This window comes from Schistocerca piceifrons, chromosome 7 (genome assembly GCF_021461385.2).
Source record: "Schistocerca piceifrons isolate TAMUIC-IGC-003096 chromosome 7, iqSchPice1.1, whole genome shotgun sequence".
NCBI lineage: Eukaryota > Metazoa > Arthropoda > Insecta > Orthoptera > Acrididae > Schistocerca > Schistocerca piceifrons.
In genome coordinates this window covers 219,299,730-219,318,050 of record NC_060144.1, presented here as the reverse complement: position 1 = coordinate 219,318,050, position 18,321 = coordinate 219,299,730, and the positions used below count along the sequence as shown (strand labels likewise).

Genomic DNA, 18,321 nt, shown 5'->3' with positions numbered 1-18,321 from the left:
GACTTTCTCACGACACCTATTAAAGTTCGTTGTTGATCCATTTACTCAGTTTTTTGTTACCGTGCCGGCTACCACATGACCATATTGTATTCTTGTGGACGTCGCCTTCGCACAGATGTCTAAAACGCGTAAAACGTCTCTTGTGATTTTCTAGGAGCTGCCAGAGTAGTGTACCATACCGTTTACAGAGTTTGAAGTAAATCCGTGATCCCAACGTCGTGCCTCCCCTCGTCATTACTTTAAAGGTCAGCGGTGCTGTTCCGAAGATCGTGCGTTCGACTCAATTACTCTGTGACACAAGAGTCTGGATTGTGGTCCTCTTTCATGAGACCGACCGCGGAAAGCAAGTGGCAACTGGGGCTCGCAAGACGTGTTTATTCTGTAGCGGAATTTGAGCTTGGATCAATAACTTCGTGCTAATCAAGGAACGGGATAGAGTGTAATGCAACTGACAAGGAACCCCTTGAGCGCAGGATCACAAGTTCAATCTCTAACAGGGCTCATTTGAAAGTGTTGCGTTAACAGTTATGACAGGAAAAAATATTAGCTGCTAGTGACTCAACATGTGCAACGGGAGGGCGACAGGGAATAAGTGTCCGGGAGCTGCAGGGATCAACCTTCTATGGGATGTATCTATTAAACTTCACAGAATGGACGTCGTCGACATTCAAGAAATGTTCTAAACAAACCATTCACTTTCATGAACACTGAATCAGAAATGGCGCGCCACTGATTACAAAAGTTCGCACCATCAAGATCGAAGACGAGCTCCTTACGAGTTACGAATAGTGCAGGACGTTCAGTTAGGTATCCACTCATAGAGATTGCACATACTGTAGAATCGTACTGGTGTAACGGGGTGATAAGAACTGATGGAATGCAACTGAAAACAGTCTATCGCGGAGCTTATAATGAAACTCGCGTTACTGTTTTATAGACACGGAAAAAACAATCACCCAGACGTTGAATTTACCGACTTGCTCCAGGTGGTATGAACTGCAATGTCGCACACTTTTCAGGAGGGATAATTTGCTCTGAAGGAGTGCGATTTTTATACGTAGACCAGAAACGAAGCAAAAGCAAGTTATTTTGACCTGCTACTGGCGAAAAGCAGTGCTCATACCATAGTTATAATTCTCTTACGCCCATTTTCCCTCTCATGCTTGCTATGATGTAAATATTCCCTACCGCCCTTGCAAGAATCGTAGGGGGTACAGCACCTCCAATTTCTCGGAACACAATAAATAACTTTCCAGCCAATTTACTATCCAGACACTGTCGACATAATTGCATACGAATGCGTTGAAGCACTGATGTTTGTTGATCTGGATACAACTCTCGTGGTACCTATGATTTTGAGTGTTCCTTTCATATGCATTTCCTCTTCAAATCCAGATTGGTCGGAGTTAAAAACAATGCCCTTACTGAACGATAGGATGAGTTTGTTTCTCATCTACAAATTTTCGGACCAGTTCCGCAGTTTGCTGTGCATCGTCTAGTCGGCGTTTTGTTTGAAATTTTGTTATTTTACGTGTCCCAATTCTGTGGCACCGTCTTAAGTTCTGCAACCATACACTGCTTTCCAGAGCGGGTAGGAGCGCCTGTCCCCGGCACGAATCCGCCTGGCGGACTTGTGTCGAGGTCCGGTGAACCGGCCAGTCTGTGGATGGTTTTTAAGCGGTTTTCCATCTGCCTCGGCGAATGCGGGCTGGTTCCCCTTTTTCCACCTCAGTTACACTATGTCGGCGATTACTGCGCAAACAAGTTCTCCACGTACGCGTACACCACCATTACTGTACCACGCAAACATAGGGGCTACACTCGTCTGGTGTGAGACGTTCCCTGGGGGGTCCACCCGGGGCCGAACCGCACAATAACCCTGGGTTCGGTGTGGGGCGGCGGAGGGGTGAAGTGGACTACGGTAGTCGTCGTGGGGTTGTGGACCACTGCGGCTGCGGCGGGAACGGAGCCTCTCCGTCGTTTCTAGGTCCCCGGTTCACATACACTCCTGGAAATTGAAATAAGAACACCGTGAATTCATTGTCCCAGGAAGGGGAAACTTTATTGACACATTCCTGGGGTCAGATACATCACATGATCACACTGACAGAACCACAGGCACATAGACACAGGCAACAGAGCATGCACAATGTCGGCACTAGTACAGTGTATATCCACCTTTCGCAGCAATGCAGGCTGCTATTCTCCCATGGAGACGATCGTAGAGATGCTGGATGTAGTCCTGTGGAACGGCTTGCCATGCCATTTCCACCTGGCGCCTCAGTTGGACCAGCGTTCGTGCTGGACGTGCAGACCGCGTGAGACGACGCTTCATCCAGTCCCAAACATGCTCAATGGGGGACAGATCCGGAGATCTTGCTGGCCAGGGTAGTTGACTTACACCTTCTAGAGCACGTTGGGTGGCACGGGATACATGCGGACGTGCATTGTCCTGTTGGAACAGCAAGTTCCCTTGCCGGTCTAGGAATGGTAGAACGATGGGTTCAATGACGGTTTGGATGTACCGTGCACTATTCAGTGTCCCCTCGACGATCACCAGTGGTGTACGGCCAGTGTAGGAGATCGCTCCCCACACCGTGATGCCGGGTGTTGGCCCTGTGTGCCTCGGTCGTATGCAGTCCTGATTGTGGCGCTCACCTGCACGGCGCCAAACACGCATACGACCATCATTGGCACCAAGGCAGAAGCGACTCTCATCGCTGAAGACGACACGCCTTCATTCGTCCCTCCATTCACGCCTGTCGCGACACCACTGGAGGCGGGCTGCACGATGTTGGGGCGTGAGCGGAAGACGGCCTAACGGTGTGCGGGACCGTAGCCCAGCCTCTTGGAGACGGTTGCGAATGGTCCTCGCCGATACCCCAGGAGCAACAGTGTCCCTAATTTGCTGGGAAGTGGCGGTGCGGTCCCCTACGGCACTGCGTAGGATCCTACGGTCTTGGCGTGCATCCGTGCGTCGCTGCGGTCCGGTCCCAGGTCGACGGGCACGTGCACCTTCCGCCGACCACTGGCGACAACATCGATGTACTGTGGAGACCTCACGCCCCACGTGTTGAGCAATTCGGCGGTACGTCCACCCGGCCTCCCGCATGCCCACTATATGCCCTCGCTCAAAGTCCGTCAACTGCACATACGGTTCACGTCCACGCTGTCGCGGCATGCTACCAGTGTTAAAGACTGCGATGGAGCTCCGTATGCCACGGCAAACTGGCTGACACTGACGGCGGCGGTGCACAAATGCTGCGCAGCTAGCGCCATTCGACGGCCAACACCGCGGTTCCTGGTGTGTCCGCTATGCCGTGCGTGTGATCATTGCTTGTACAGCCCTCTCGCAGTGTCCGGAGCAAGTATGGTGGGTCTGACACACCGGTGTCAATGTGTTCTTTTTTCCATTTCCAGGAGTGTACAATACAATACACTGCTTCCTTTCTGGTCACTAAAATCTATGTTGCGCGAAGTTTGATGTGCATAACGTAGTAGGTCACTATCATGCATATCCTGTAAATTGTATCGAGCACAATTGAAACGCGCAAAAATCAGTGTTGGTAACAAGTTCGCATTGTCCTCCCTTGAATACCCATAGCTTTTCTTATGCACTACACGGTGATATTGCTGCAGGCTTATTCGAAATGCAGCGGATGATCTTCCATGTGCGTAATTATGGTCAGTACATGCTCCTTGGACAACGATGGTCCTTAACTACGTTTTACTGGACACAGGATTTGTGGGTCCCGGCCCGACAAGGATGATGAACTACATGGCTCGACACCCTCTCCAATATCACTTTCACTTGTTAAGCACGTATTGTTACTTTTCTTCTCATGTACATTGTCCGCACATTCGAGCGTATACGACGCCACACATTCCACTGACTCATCTTGCAGAAGCGCTAATATTTCTTCTGCCACTTCTTTCTCACTCTGCGAAGTTTCTTGGATTGCTTTCTGACTAAATGTCAACTTCGGCTACTGTTGTTGCAGATATAATGCAATGTTTACTTTGCTTATCGTTGCCGTTACTCTGCTTTGTATCAACACCAGTAGCACTGTTATGAGTTACTCGTCGACTGCGCAGTTCAACTAGCCTCCGTAGCCTCATGTTGTGCTCACGATTGGGTACCTACAGTCCTGACCCTTGTCATTAGCAGCCAATATTGTGGTTCTGTGGTAGACAATATGTGCGACGTCGAATGTCGTAAACGTCATTTACCTTCTGCGACTTCGGACTCAAGTGGTGCTTTCTGAGACGGAACAATGATTTGAAATAAGAACAATTGAACACTAAACATCGCGCGCTCCGTAACTTGATTTTTATTTTATTCTACGTAATGATCGGTGAGAGGGTGCCTATCTTAATCACTATACAGGGTGATTCAAAAGTCATGTGCCATAGGACAAAGTCTACATTGGTGATTCAATAGTCTGGCCTAATAGGACGGTCACATAAAGAGTTATAGCAGGCAGGAATGATCATTCGAAGCCGTAAAGTCAAGTAAATGTTGGCTATAAAATGCATAACTTGAGTTATGAGCACTTCTTCAGTAGAAGATACATTTCACAGTGGCGAAAATGAACGTTTTCATAGTTCTTAAGGTTTTTAGAGCCCATGTTTACTAGACTTCCTTTCTCTGAATAACTGTTCTCGTCATGCCGCTGAATATGACTTTATCCTATGGAGCAAGACTATTGAATCACCAATATAGACTTTGCTCTATGGGACATCACTTTAGAATCACTCTGTATAATAAACATTACCTTAGAACAGACTGAAGAACTTGTATGTACGGCGATTCATTTATAAGACGAGATAACGTCTTCCACATAAGTACTCAGAAGAGCAGACTAGGATTTGGAATACGCTTCTTTGATTTACCGCATTTAAATTTATTGTTCGTTGCACTACGAATAGTTTCTTGTGTAGAATTGAAATTGTTATATGAAACCTATTTTGTAAACAAAATGAAATGTCTGTAAAGCACTTGCGAACGAAAAAAAAGGTTAAGTTCCAGGTTGTGAATACATTAGCTTTCGGGTCTGATATCATCAGTCCTACAGATTTTTTTGTCACTTTTCACTTCTGGCACCTCTGACATTGCAAGTGCAAAAAATGAGTGCTTAGTAGTTCCATATCCCAAGTTAAACTGTACTTCCTCTACAACTAACTCATAAGTTACTTCAAAAGTTTTGCTACTCGTATATACGTATAATTTATTGGAATTTAGCATTGACTATTTAGCCAGATAAGGGAGTAATTACAGCATTGGCATACGATATCTCATATACAGTATACACATTAGAAATTACATTTATTCGAGGTAAAGTTCGTGCCACAGTCCGTACATTCACGCACTCAACACAACGTCAAAGGTTGGAAGAAGGCAACAGCGTACCACATACAACACCATGCCAAGTAAAGAGCTATGGTGTTGAATCGACCTCCCTGTTGACGACGGCTTTACCTTTCGTTAAAGAAAGTTTCACTGCAGAAAAAACATGCAATAAGAATAATCAGCTGTTGTCCACGATATCGTAGTAGACAACTGTATAAGGAATTGGCTATTACAGAGACGCAGTTCCTCTCATGAGCTTTTCTGCAAATTATCAGTTGTAAAATTTCATAAGGAACAGCTTTCCATCACTACTCGTAATTGAAACTGACATCATCTCGGGAAATATAGTAAATACTACCGTTACCCAAATGTTTAACCTCTTATATAAATTTGTCAGATACCAAGCTAAATTTGTACTAAACTTAAAAAGCTTGCTTGTGTGTAGCTCTTATTCCATAAATGTTTGGTAATGTATCTCGAAAGAGTAGCATACTTCCTTACGTTATCGAACTAAATACTTCTTACTAATGTATTACCTTGCGAGAACTGAGTTTCTCCTGGAATATACAATTTTCAAACGATTTACGGGAATTCAGCCAGGTAATGTTTACATCGAGCGCCAACGTAAATTTTACAAACAGTTTTTCGAATTTTAACAGCAAAAAAAAAATTACGTTGTTGCATTCGTCGGGCCTTCTGACTACGAAACTACTACTGTGCTTGTAAGGATTAAGTTATGATCGAATTATCAATGCAATTAGGTTTAGAGTAATATTTATAAAAGTTGTTTTTATTTCATTACCCCCATAGGCACATCTGTTACGTCAACGAAGTAGCCGACTGTGCTGGTGGCGCCGGCCGAAGTGGCCGTGCGGTTAAAGGCGCTGCAGTCTGGAACCGCAAGACCGCTACGGTCGCAGGTTCGAATCCTGCCTCGGGCATGGATGTTTGTGATGTCCTTAGGTTAGTTAGGTTTAACTAGTTCTAAGTTCTAGGGGACTAATGACCTCAGCAGTTGAGTCCCATAGTGCTCAGAGCCATTTGAACCATTTTTTTTGTGCTGGTGGCTTATAGACCAATCAATCGAGACCAAATAAGTTAAAATATCGGGAATAGTTCGTGTAGTCGGAAATTTTGGTGTAGTGGTTGGAGGGAGTGCCACGAGAAACATACTAGAAATCTTGACAGGTGAGGGATGACTGTGGGGTGGAAGTGTGTCTGACGTTCGTTTATTGAATATCTCGAAAACCATGGTCTCCAGCGAAAATGTATCCCAGTACAAAATTTAAAGACATCGAATTTTCTACAAAAAGGTCCTTCTCATTTTTTTCTGTAGGACTAAGAGTCTGCGCATAGCGAGCGAGAGACTATGAAAATCTCGCGCGTGGTTTATGAAGGCTAGCTATTTTATTGCGGACTGCATAAAACTACATCATTAGGGCAGCTGAATCAGTCTGTATGGTATGTCTGTACTTGATTCGTGTCTGACGAACTCTGCTGCTTGCTACAGAGCCGAGACACTGATTCTTTTCGTTATATTTGCAGCCTGCTTTCGTGATGGTCAACAAGAACTGCCGGAGCATCCGATACCTTACTAAAGATGGGCAATGAAAGCGATGCAGTGATATTCATTAACAGTAGCATCATATTTGTTCAGTCTCGTCTGCTGCATCTGGGTTCTTTTCATCCGATGTTTAGGAGACTAAGAAACGTAGATGACGTGAATTGGTTGATGTAGTACCAAGAATTTGCTTAATCGATAATTAGTATATGAAAAAGATGATGACAGACTCTCGCTTAAGGTTTTTGGCTAATACGAAGAAATAAATGTTTCAGCGTGAAATCAGATTATCTTTCGGACGAGATCCATGCCAGAAATACTTATTTCCACCAGTTGCAGTGAATTACGTGACAATTGAGTGTTGCATTCCTTTAATGGTGGACCAATAGCGAGTTCTAAAATTCCCCTTCGTAACTGCGTTACAAGGATGATACTCCACACCACCTGTGGAATCTCATTCAACGTTTTGCTGTAGTCTGCTGCACCCTATCTATCGAGAAGGAGCACTTCAGTAAATAGTGATGCTTAGTCGTGTGTTGTATTTTGACATTAGGGATCGCCTTGATTCCTAAATTTATATAAGCACAAAGTCGATTTTCCCTCAGTTCATTACGGTAGGACGCCGGAGGGGGAGAATTATTGTCTCTAACATGAGCTCATAAAACCTGTATTTGTCGCACAGACACACACATTATGTTAATTTTCGCCACATTTCATGTTTTCAGAAAGAAAGAAAAATCTAAGTTCACTGAATTATGAATAGGAGTTTTATCGTAGCAGACCAAACAAATAACGAGTACAAAAGGAGGCCCCAGCAGGAAAGCAAGGAAATTCGTAGTAACCATCTGAAGGTGAATTTGTAATAAACCGGAAACAAGCAAAAGTCTGATTTAAACTTTTTTACCATACTTGTGGCTGCATGCTATTTAAATTATAAACCTTACAATTATACTACAGCCAGGGGTGTGTGAATTGACAAGGTAGCTAATGCAAATATTGATATTCAATTTTCCATTACTTCTAAAGACGTCTCCCGCAGTAGCGTACGAAGCTCCAAACACACAAGTATGACTAAGACCATGGCCTGATTCAGTGAGAAACTGTCATCAAGGATGTAAACAAGTTTTCTAAAAGCCTGTATTGTGTGAAAATGAAACGCAGTGACCGAATTACGGCGTAAGCACCGAGTCTGCGCTCTCGGTCCCAACTTCTGGGTGCCTCGAAAACAGTAAGTTTACATTTTTTCACATAAACTTCGCTGTAAAATGCAATGAGTTAATAAGTTTGTACTACAGAAAGCAAGAACAAATTAGGAAATTGCTGCTGTAAAATACTGTCATTGTTCAAATATCGCATTTAATTCTCAGCAACTTCTGCAGCTTGGAGGAAGAAGGAATGCCTCTGTTGAAACGTTATGTAAAAACAAAATGTATTGGTGCATGTTTACCGTCTCCTTTCAAGAGTATTCTTCCACAGTTCGAAGTTCGCTGACCATATTTCATGTCACCTTGGGGATCGATCTGTCATGCTTGTTTTTGATATTGGAAAAATGTGCGCTGTTTTGCTGAATCTCGAAACCGCTGGTACGTCTCACTGAAATCTGCATTAGAGACAGATGCAGTGTAATAGGCAACATTTACATCTACGCCTGTATTCCTGGGTTTGTGGCGAAGATTACTTGGTGGTAAGTGTCACGTTTTCTCTTTCCTGTTGCAGTGGCAAATGATGCGAGGGTAAGGTAAGTTGGTGGTAGTTTCCGTACGGGCTCAAATCTGTATAGTTTTCACCTTCACGGTCGTTTCATGAAATCTAACTAGGGGGAAACAGTATGTTTGTTGAATCTCCTTGGAACGAACGCGCCCAGAATTTCAACAGTATATTGCACTTTTATGAACAATGCCTCTCTTGTAGCTTCTGCCACTGGGAATTCTACGAGCATTCGTGACGCTTTCGTGTTTACTAGACTAACCCGTGACGAAACGCACTGCTCTTCTTTGGACCTTCTCTCTGTCGTCTATCAAGCCTCACTTGAAACGTCCCAATATTCAAGTACCAGTCGGAGGACGCTTGTGAGATCGTACCTGTTTCGTCAATGGACTACATGTGCTGAGATTCCTCAACTGATGTGTCTCTTATATGCCTCTCGTGCGGTTTTATATGGTAGTTCCACTTTAAATCACCCCGTACGCATACTTCCAGGGACTTATTGGCTTTGACTCTTTCTTGTGATTATTCGTAAATCATTTTATCAAATAATGTCTTCTCGCCTATTTATGATCAGTACCTTACATAAATCTCCACTGCGAACCGCTGTTTCAAGCGTCGATCCTCCGCAACTCTTCCTACTTTCTGCTACAAATTTCTAGCGTTGTAACGTCTCTGTATGCAAAAGCTTCATCTGCGGACAGCCTCACTCATCTTCCAACGTAACTCACGAGACCGTGCAATCACCACGACCATAGCGCCTAGCTGTACATGGTTCAGATAATGTTCCTATAACACTTCAATGCGACGATTAGCTCCAAAAATATTTAATGTATTAGCTCGAAAACTAGATAATGGCACAGAAAATAAATCTTCTCAAAAATCCCAAACAGCGACTGGCTTTGTGCTATACCCAACTGAATCGTCAATTTTAAATGACAGTTGGTGTCTGCCATCCACAATGCACATAATGCATTTCAGATATTTATGAAGGCTCTAGTTTTCCTTTATGCAGTTTTCTGAACAGTTGTTCCTGGAGACGACAGAATTCCGAGTCTGTCTTTTATAGAAGGCGAAGTGGAAACTCGGTTTATTCCGGCTAACCTGGTTCCACATGGTACAGGATTCTTGTGTGTTGCGAAGAAGCTGGGCACGTCGTACTACAGACAAATTTACCATGTGCCACGAATTCACCCGAGACCGACAGTCAGCTGTATTCGCGCTTCAAATGTTTTTCCTTCTCTTTTTTTTAGGTATTTGTTGTGTCAGTTTACATAAAATATAAAACATTCTTATTCTCAACTGTTGTTCACCGTTTGCAAGTGTGCAATACTCTGGAATTTCATAGTGGCCTTCTGCAAGATACGAAAAGCCTGCAGCTGAGAAATGTTAAGTATGACATGTGATAGTTTCTTCAAGTTATCTTTTACTGAATCGACTTGAAATAATTATAAGTAGTTAAATAAAAGGTGGGTGCTGGGCTTGTGATCGATATGATGTGGTCTTGTTTCTTGTTCCTGCAATTACGGTGTACGTTTACAGCGGTTTCCTTCACAAAATGTGTCCACTGGGATTATTTATGACTCAGAGTAGTTGTTTGTTATAAAGAACTGCCAACATGATACAGACGCGCTAAAATTTTTACTTCATTGTGATGTAATACTTACCTTTATCACTCTGTGACCATGGATTCAGAATGTAATTGCAACCGAGTTCAGTGCAAAACAAAAAAGAAAAAAGGGCAGTGCCTTCTCACCTGTGAGCCTGGAAAAAGTTTTGGTTATATTCTCACTGAGGATGTTCCGAAACCGTTGTCCGTCATCTGCGCATTCGCAAGGGGACAAAAGCTGCGACACAGTTTTGTTGCCCCCAACAACTCAGCGTGGCTGCCGACTTTCAGCTCAGGAGAGAGGCAGCACGGAGCTCAAGATGATGATTAGCAGACCGATGACGTTCCACAGGAATTCTCCGAAGATCAGAAATGATAAACATTTCCAGAATAATTGAATTACTCGACACACTAGTTGGTCGGTATTTGAGAGATTATGCGTTTAAACGAGGCACATGTAATGGAAGAGTAAAGGAACACAGTTGAGATAGGCGAGTTAAAGACCTCATCTCAACTGTAACACGACGTGCCGGCGAGATGTAACCATTTGGGCATTTTTTAAAAGCTAACGCTCGAGTCTTTAGCGTCGTTGGCAATGCATTGCCCAACTTAAAGGACTTCCTCGAAACTCCATAACTGTCTCCCATTGCGACGCATAAGTTTGAAATTTGGTCTCTATATGGTGCAAAAGCGTGGCGATCTGCTACGTAATTCTCGGACTCGCCGAATCTTCAAACAGCGTGGTGTCGACGCATGCGAAAAATCGGCCAGAGCTGAGAATTACATGCGTGGTGTAAGGTGAGGTAATGATGCCACATTGGCTCCAAATTTCACCACAATTCCGCCCAACGCAACCGTGGACGCGTCACACGATAAGGTCGTCATATACCCTCTCACCCATTCTTTTGATGCCACTATGATGGTCAGAACCGCGATCCTAAGCGCTGAAATCAGCAGTTTTCTTAAGAGTGGTCGAGGAAAACATGTCAGACGTATCGCTCAGAATCTACACGCAAAAGGCTTAGGGGCTGTCAATGAAATGAAACGACCGCTTCTCGTGGGGCGTTGATTCACACCCATTTCGCTGCCGAAAACGGAAATCTACAGTGCGATGAGCAATAGGACAACGTTTTTGACTCTTCCTGAAGTTTGAACCATCTTCTATGGAGGACATCGTGGGCTAACAAACACGACTGAACATAATCGCAGCCGCGCGGTCTCAGGTGTCTTGTCACGGTCCGCGTGGCTCTCCCCGTCGGAGGTTAGTCCGCCCTCGGGCATGGGTGCCTGTGTCGTCCTTAGCGTTAGTTAGTTAGATTTAGTAGTGTGTAAGCTTAGAGGCCGATGACCTCAGCAGTTTGGTCCCATAAGACCTTACCACAAATTTCCAACATAATCGCACCCCCTTTCGCTTGCACTCGCCGAAATCTGAACATGATCGGAAGCAGAAAGGCTGCTTGTTCTTTCTCAGCCCTCCTGTTTCGCACTCTGCTATGGCATGAGCAGAGGGGTGCAGCATTGACACATGCGTGAGTGTAGTGGCAAAGGGTCCTTCTAAGATGCCCCACCCGACCCAGTTCAGCAACGCCATCCACCTCCCCCCCCCCCCACCCCCACCCCCACCCCCACCCCCCTTATTGAGAATTTTATTGATGGGTTTTTGCACAGAAAACATTTAATGTAATCCCAGTGCCTGCAGCCAAGCAGCTGGCACCGGAGGGTTATCAAGTGGTTGACTACCTGTAGGTGGCTGGTGCTATTTCGCACATTTTCTGTGTAAAGGCACATCTTCAAAATAATAAATATGGGTGGGAGCCACCGAGGGTGTAGCTGTATTGGATGGGATGGGGGTCTTAGACGGACCCCTTGCCAATGAACTCACAAATATGTCAATGTGGTACCCCGCTGTGATCACGCCAGAGCAGAGTGCGAAACGGGGGAACTGAAAAAGTTTGAGAAGCCTTTGGTGCTTCGGGTCACTTTCTAATTTCGTTGAATGATTTTTAACAGTCTGTAGTGGACCACCCTGTATACCAGACAAAAAATTGTCGTCTCACTGCACTCCAAAGGGGTGCGATTACGTTTAATGTAGTTGCTGGGACACGATGTCTTAGAGAAGTGTTGAAGCGTCCGGGAGGTGTCAGCACTGTCGAAAATTGGCAAGAACGTCGTCCGTCGTCCTGTTGCTCAGTGTACTACGAACTGTCGCTTTCGACCGCGAAATGTGTGGGTGGTTCAAATGGCTCTGAGCACTATGGGACTCAACTGCTGAGGTCATTAGTCCCCTAGAACTTAGAACTAGTTAAACCTAACTAACCTAAGGACATCACAAACATCCATGCCCGAGGCAGGATTCGAACCTGCGACCGTAGCGGTCTTGCGGTTCCAGACTGCAGCGCCTTTAACCGCACGGCCACTTCGGCCGGCGCGAAATGTGTGGGATCAAAGACACATGAGAAGGGGTGCTTTCACTGACGCCATTCATGCCACACCCCGGGGCCTTTTCGTGTTCTTGCTGAGCGACGGTGTGTCTGTTTTCCTCGCCGCCCGCAAGAAAACCGCGTGGTTTCAATGGTGTGCGTCGCAGTTCTGACCACTATCGCAGAGAGATCAAAAGAAGGGCTTAAATGCGGGTATGAGGTAGTGTGACGACCTTCCCATCGTGTGACGCATCCACGGTGGTGTTGGGCAGAATTGAGGTGAAATTTGGTGCCGATGTGACATCTTTAACCCACCTTACACCTCACATGAACTTCTGAGCTTTTTGCTTGCTGTTTGTAACGTCACCGTCCAGTGGAGTGTGGCGTGCCAGGGCGCCACACGTTTGCACCATTACATATGAGCCAAATTTAAAACTACGCAATGGGAGACAATTATGGTGATCTGAAGAACCGGTCCTTTGCGCTGTGCAGTGTGCTTGTAGAATTATTTACTTTTCACTTCAACGGTTACATCATGGTAACTTTGTAATTTCTTGCAACTCCACGTAGTTTGCGCGTCTAATGATACTGCGAACGCCAACTGCCCTTTTGCTATCAATGCCCGACCGTTTGATCTGATAAATGCCAGCAGCACACAGTAGATGTAGATAATTATGGCTACTGGTATATGAGGTTCCACGAGCCTTAGGATGAATTATGTATTCGTTTCTTAACACCTCATTTATCATCTCAAATACGTCGACTACGTTTAGATAGTTTCAGGGCAGTGTGATTCATAATATGCGTCTCTTGAATTCTGAGGGTTCGTCAGTTACTTAACATCAGAAGCCTGCGATACAACTTGCCTTTATTTATGTATTTCAAGCAGTTCTATATTGTATGCCAGTAAATAACTGCCGAAGAACAACGTAACTTGTCTACAAATATTCATAACGGGCTCGCTATAGAGAATGACTCTTAACATTAAGAACAAGAGCGTACCAGGCCAAAAGTTCGCGAAAGGTCACACGAGAGAACTCGAATGAAAGTGATGCTAGCGTGCAGCGCAAGCTACCACCGGTACTCCTGCGTTGTTGAGTTTCTGACACAGCCACAGCTACTTCCCACGCCGATACAAATAGACTGCTCTCCTGTATGAAGATCAAAATACACATCTTACAATGTGTTGCTAACGTTATATCAATCATTTCCCCCAGCTGGTTTAAGATTTCACGTGTGAGACGGTGTAACAATTTTATGATTTCACGTGTCAGACGGTGTAACAAGTTTTTGAATATGTGGCGCTCTTTTTATAGAGTCGTGAGTCAGGTGGCGACAAGGAGGAGGAGATTGTGCAGATTTAAACCCGATGCTGGTACAGAGTACAATGTTCTCGAAAAGTACTGAGTAGTAGAATTTACGGTCCATTCACGAAGGAATCAGCGCAGGCAGGACCCTCGAAAAAAGTGTGGAACCAAGCCTCGGACAAAGGCTTACATTACAACAAGCGGGAGAAGAAAAGAGCCCCAAAATTATGTAAGACATTGCCCACCACTGCGGTGCTAGCGCTCCCAGTTGAGTACCTACTTGGTCGAGCGTCTGCCAAGAGGACGCGTCATTTCCTATGAAAAACTAACGGAATGCTAATCACTTTCCTGTATATAACCTTAGTTGTTAGTAGACCGTAACTTAAATAACAAGGTTTAAATTTCGGTTGATCTCAAGATACAAGGAAGTAACATGCCCCTTGCAGCAGATTAGTTTAATGTACTGATTGAGTGTAAGATCTTCCAATAATCAGGTAAAACCTAAATTCGCCCGCCTTATTCACGTACAAGAGAGTCCTCTGGTTCAATAATCCATCCCTATAAAGTTTCTTAGAATGCCACTTCGAGGTATATTACACACAATCATTTTATCAAGTTTCCTAGAATATCCTACAACAGTGTACAGTTTAGAAGAGATTAATTTTAAGTAGGTGAGTGAAATGAGTTCCCTTAAAATTTTGAAAGCACTTCTTCCCAACACTGCAACTCAGAGGCTTTAAAAAATATATTGCAATAAACAGCAATCCAGTTGCATAAAAGCAATTCTATTTCGTTAACCGTTTCAGGCGCTTAGTGGCCTTGTTGAGAAACTTATAACCATCGCAATATTTGCTTGTGTCAAGATGCATGCAGCTTATTGCTGTGGCGATGTGGTTCAGAGGGCCTGTACAGGAATGGTATGAAGAAGCCAAACAGTAAGTTCAGACATCGTGTCAGAGCCGTTGTAGCATGGTGTCTGCACTTGCTGTTCGGCTTTTTCATGCCATTTTTGTACAGGCAATATGAACCACATGATCATAGAAATGTGCTGCATGCATCTTATTCTTGAGCCGGCCGCGGTGGTCTAGCGGTTCTAGGCGCTCAGTCCGGAACCGTGCGACTGCTACGGTCGCAGGTTCGAATCCTGCCTCGCACATGGATGTGTGTGATGTCCTTAGGTTAGTTGGGTTTAATTAGTTCTAAGTACTAGGGGACTGATGACCACAGATGTTAAGTCTCATAGTGCTCAGAGCCATTTGAACCATCTTATTCTTGACACTCGAAAATAATAAGGTGGGTAAAATCATCTGAAGAAACCGGTTAAGGAAATAAAATTCCTTTTTTGCAGATGGTTGCTGATTATTCGGTATATACAATTACAGTTGCTGGTGATGGATAAAATAGTAAGGTTTTAAAAATATAACATACGGTCATAAATAAATCACTGAAACTCTATTCCTGTGCTATTCTTAATATTCCTTTTACATAAAAAACCTTTTTCATCATCAGTCCAATGGTTGACTCACAGTGCAGTTTAACACCCTCAGCGATAGTGTAGAAATAATCTGCGTTTTATCATGTTATACCATTTTTTGTGTATCATTATTCAACAACCGACTGTCTACTGCTAATCTTCCAAAATTTAATATGCGAAATTAACAAAATCTCGGGAGTATTATTTCTGACGTAGTGTTCAAAATATTCCCTGAAGGACAATATATGACAGAATGAGACGACTACCAAGATTCTTTCTTACTGTAGATGTACCGGATGTACCCATCATCTAACAGATAAATCCGATTCACTACTTAGCCGTTTTTCTGTATTCGTTGAGGATATTGCTCGATTCTAAGGATTCTATCATTTTGATAAACGTGAGTCTCATATTAAACGTATTTTTTAAAAAAGGTAATATTCGAAAAAATAGTAACAGGTTGGCACTCGAGAGCTCCGTGTTTTTGTTTACTTTCGTATAAACTTTTCAAACGTCCAAATGTTCATTTACAAAGAGTTATTAATTTATGGAAAATGGTTTTCCGTTGTAAACTTCCAGTGATAGAAGCGTTCCATTATCTAATGAAGTCATTCTCAAAGAAATATTTTTTGGATGAATATTAAATTACTCAAGGTTCCAAAAAACTGCCTGTTATTGGCATAAATAGTGTCTAAACGAGGCCAAGTTGTGGATTCTACTGGTATGTTTTAGTTATTGTAAATCTACAAATTATTCGCCAAGAATCCTACAAGTAAAAGATTTTAAGTATGCAGTTTTGCGGCAACTATTTTTTTTTACAATAACCTTGTTAAAATAAAGTCAGTCTTTTGTTCTTTGTTGTGAATAAACGTAAGATGTGTTATTGCCGATATTGGTTTTCTGGACTTAAGGTCGTGACCCAAGGCATAGTTCTCTGCCTAACGTTTCGTCTTCCAATGATTGAGACATTGTCAGAAGCTTTAATGAACCGGAAAGCAGACAAAGTTTCAAACAAGATCAGCATGCCGAACTGTTCATGTATCCACGCGATGGTCGGTTCGTGACGTCATCAGATCACTGGCTCAGATCGTGGAGTCGCTCCTGACGTACGTCATGGAGCTTGTACTGGAGAAGAGGTGCAGCTGTTTGTTTTATTCAGCGCTAAGGCCTACAACTGGTCTTATTTCAGTACTTGCTAATATCGAAGTTGGAATCAATTTATCTAAACCAGCTGCAGATAGGAGGCATAGAATGGCTGCAGATAGGAGGCATAGAATGAGACAGGATATTGCTTAGGAGCAAAGCACCTAGCAGTAACGTAACGTAACGAAAGGCGAGTTAAAAGCTCACAGAGATTTAGATTCTGATGAAGACACACTAATTCTTCCAGCCGATAAAGGCAATGTTACAATGGTAATGAAGAACGAAGACTACGACAGTAAAATTTGAGACTTACTAGAACCAGGAAGAAACAGAAGACTTCAGCGAGTTCCTGCGACTTTAGTTCTCAAGATAAAGTATAAGCTAATACACCAGCACTTCGACTACTTCCATTGACAGGAAGGGTCTCATCAAATCTGAAGAATTGCCTCCAAGATTGTAAGGTTTACCAAAAATTCACAAATATGGCATTCCATTTAGACCTCTTGTAAGTGCCATTGATTGTCCAAACCTATAGTCTTGCCAAACACTGAGGTACTGTCCTAGAGTCATTAATAGGAAAAACTCTCACATGTATTAAAGATTCATTTTATCGAAAAATTAAAATACTTCCGGTTGAACCCAAGTAATAGTATGGTCAGTTTTATGTTGTATCGCTGTAAACTTAGTTTCCTCTTGATGACGTGATGCCACAGTTGGAAAGTACTTTCGCAAAGGATACGGTAGATCTCCTTAAACATCCCCTCACATCTACTTATTTGCAATGGAACAACAAATGCTGTTACGAAACTGATGGCGTGGCTAAGGTGAACTCACCCAGCACTGTAGTAGCGAACGTTTTTGTGGGAAAATTTGGAGGAGGCGCCCTTCAGATAGCGAAGACTAAACCTTCAGGTGGGTTGCAGTATGCGCACGATACGTTCTTTATATTGTTTCATGGAAAAAAGAATTCTCAGTATTTCTGAATTTCCTGAATAATATTAATTCTAATATAAAGTTCAGTATGGAAATACAGGTGCTTTAATTTCATTTCTGGATGTACAGGTACTTGGCAAACCCGATGCAACTTTGGGTGACCTTCACACGGAGTGACTGAGAAGCGCTTCTCAGTGGCGCTTCCGCTGGCAAAGCATTGCTTTAAATGGACGCCTTCAGACGTTCAGCGCCACCGCACGGCGGTCAGTATGGCTGGAATTACACTGTCATATTTCCGTGACAAAGAAATATGATCAAATATTCGTCCAGTTTCTTCGACAAAGATCTTTGACGTGGCGCTAAAATTGGGTTTTACACGGTCGTCATATTTATCGTTAAATTTCAAGATAGCGCAGTTGTTGGTATCACAAATGCATTGTGTGTGTATTCGGAAGAAAAACAGCGGAAAAAAGGAAACATACTTGGATGAAGCCGTAGGTATTATGTCGAGATAATAAAAGCATTCAGCACAATTTGTTAAGAGAGCTGCAGGTGGAAGACGTCAAGTCTTACATATAAATTACTAGAATGGATGAAAGTGTATTTCAGTATTTGCTCAGTAAAGTGGCTTCTCCTTTTACAAAACAGAATACTCTCGTAAGAAATGTTATACCTGCAGAAGAAAGGCAAACTGTGACACTGGAATTTCTTGATACAAGACAGAGCTACTGTAGCTTAGAACCCAGCACTCGAATATCACATTGCACATTAACCAAAATAATTCCAGAAACGTGTGAAGCGATATAAAGCTGTGAAGGGG

At 43.5% G+C, this 18,321-nt stretch overlaps 1 protein-coding gene across 1 annotated transcript in view; it reads left to right on the top strand.

Annotated features, from left to right (window-relative positions):
* The window catches only part of LOC124804674 (lysoplasmalogenase-like protein TMEM86A), a 469,371-nt gene that overhangs the window by 9,585 nt on the left and 441,465 nt on the right, over positions 1–18,321 (top strand). The window lies entirely within an intron of this gene.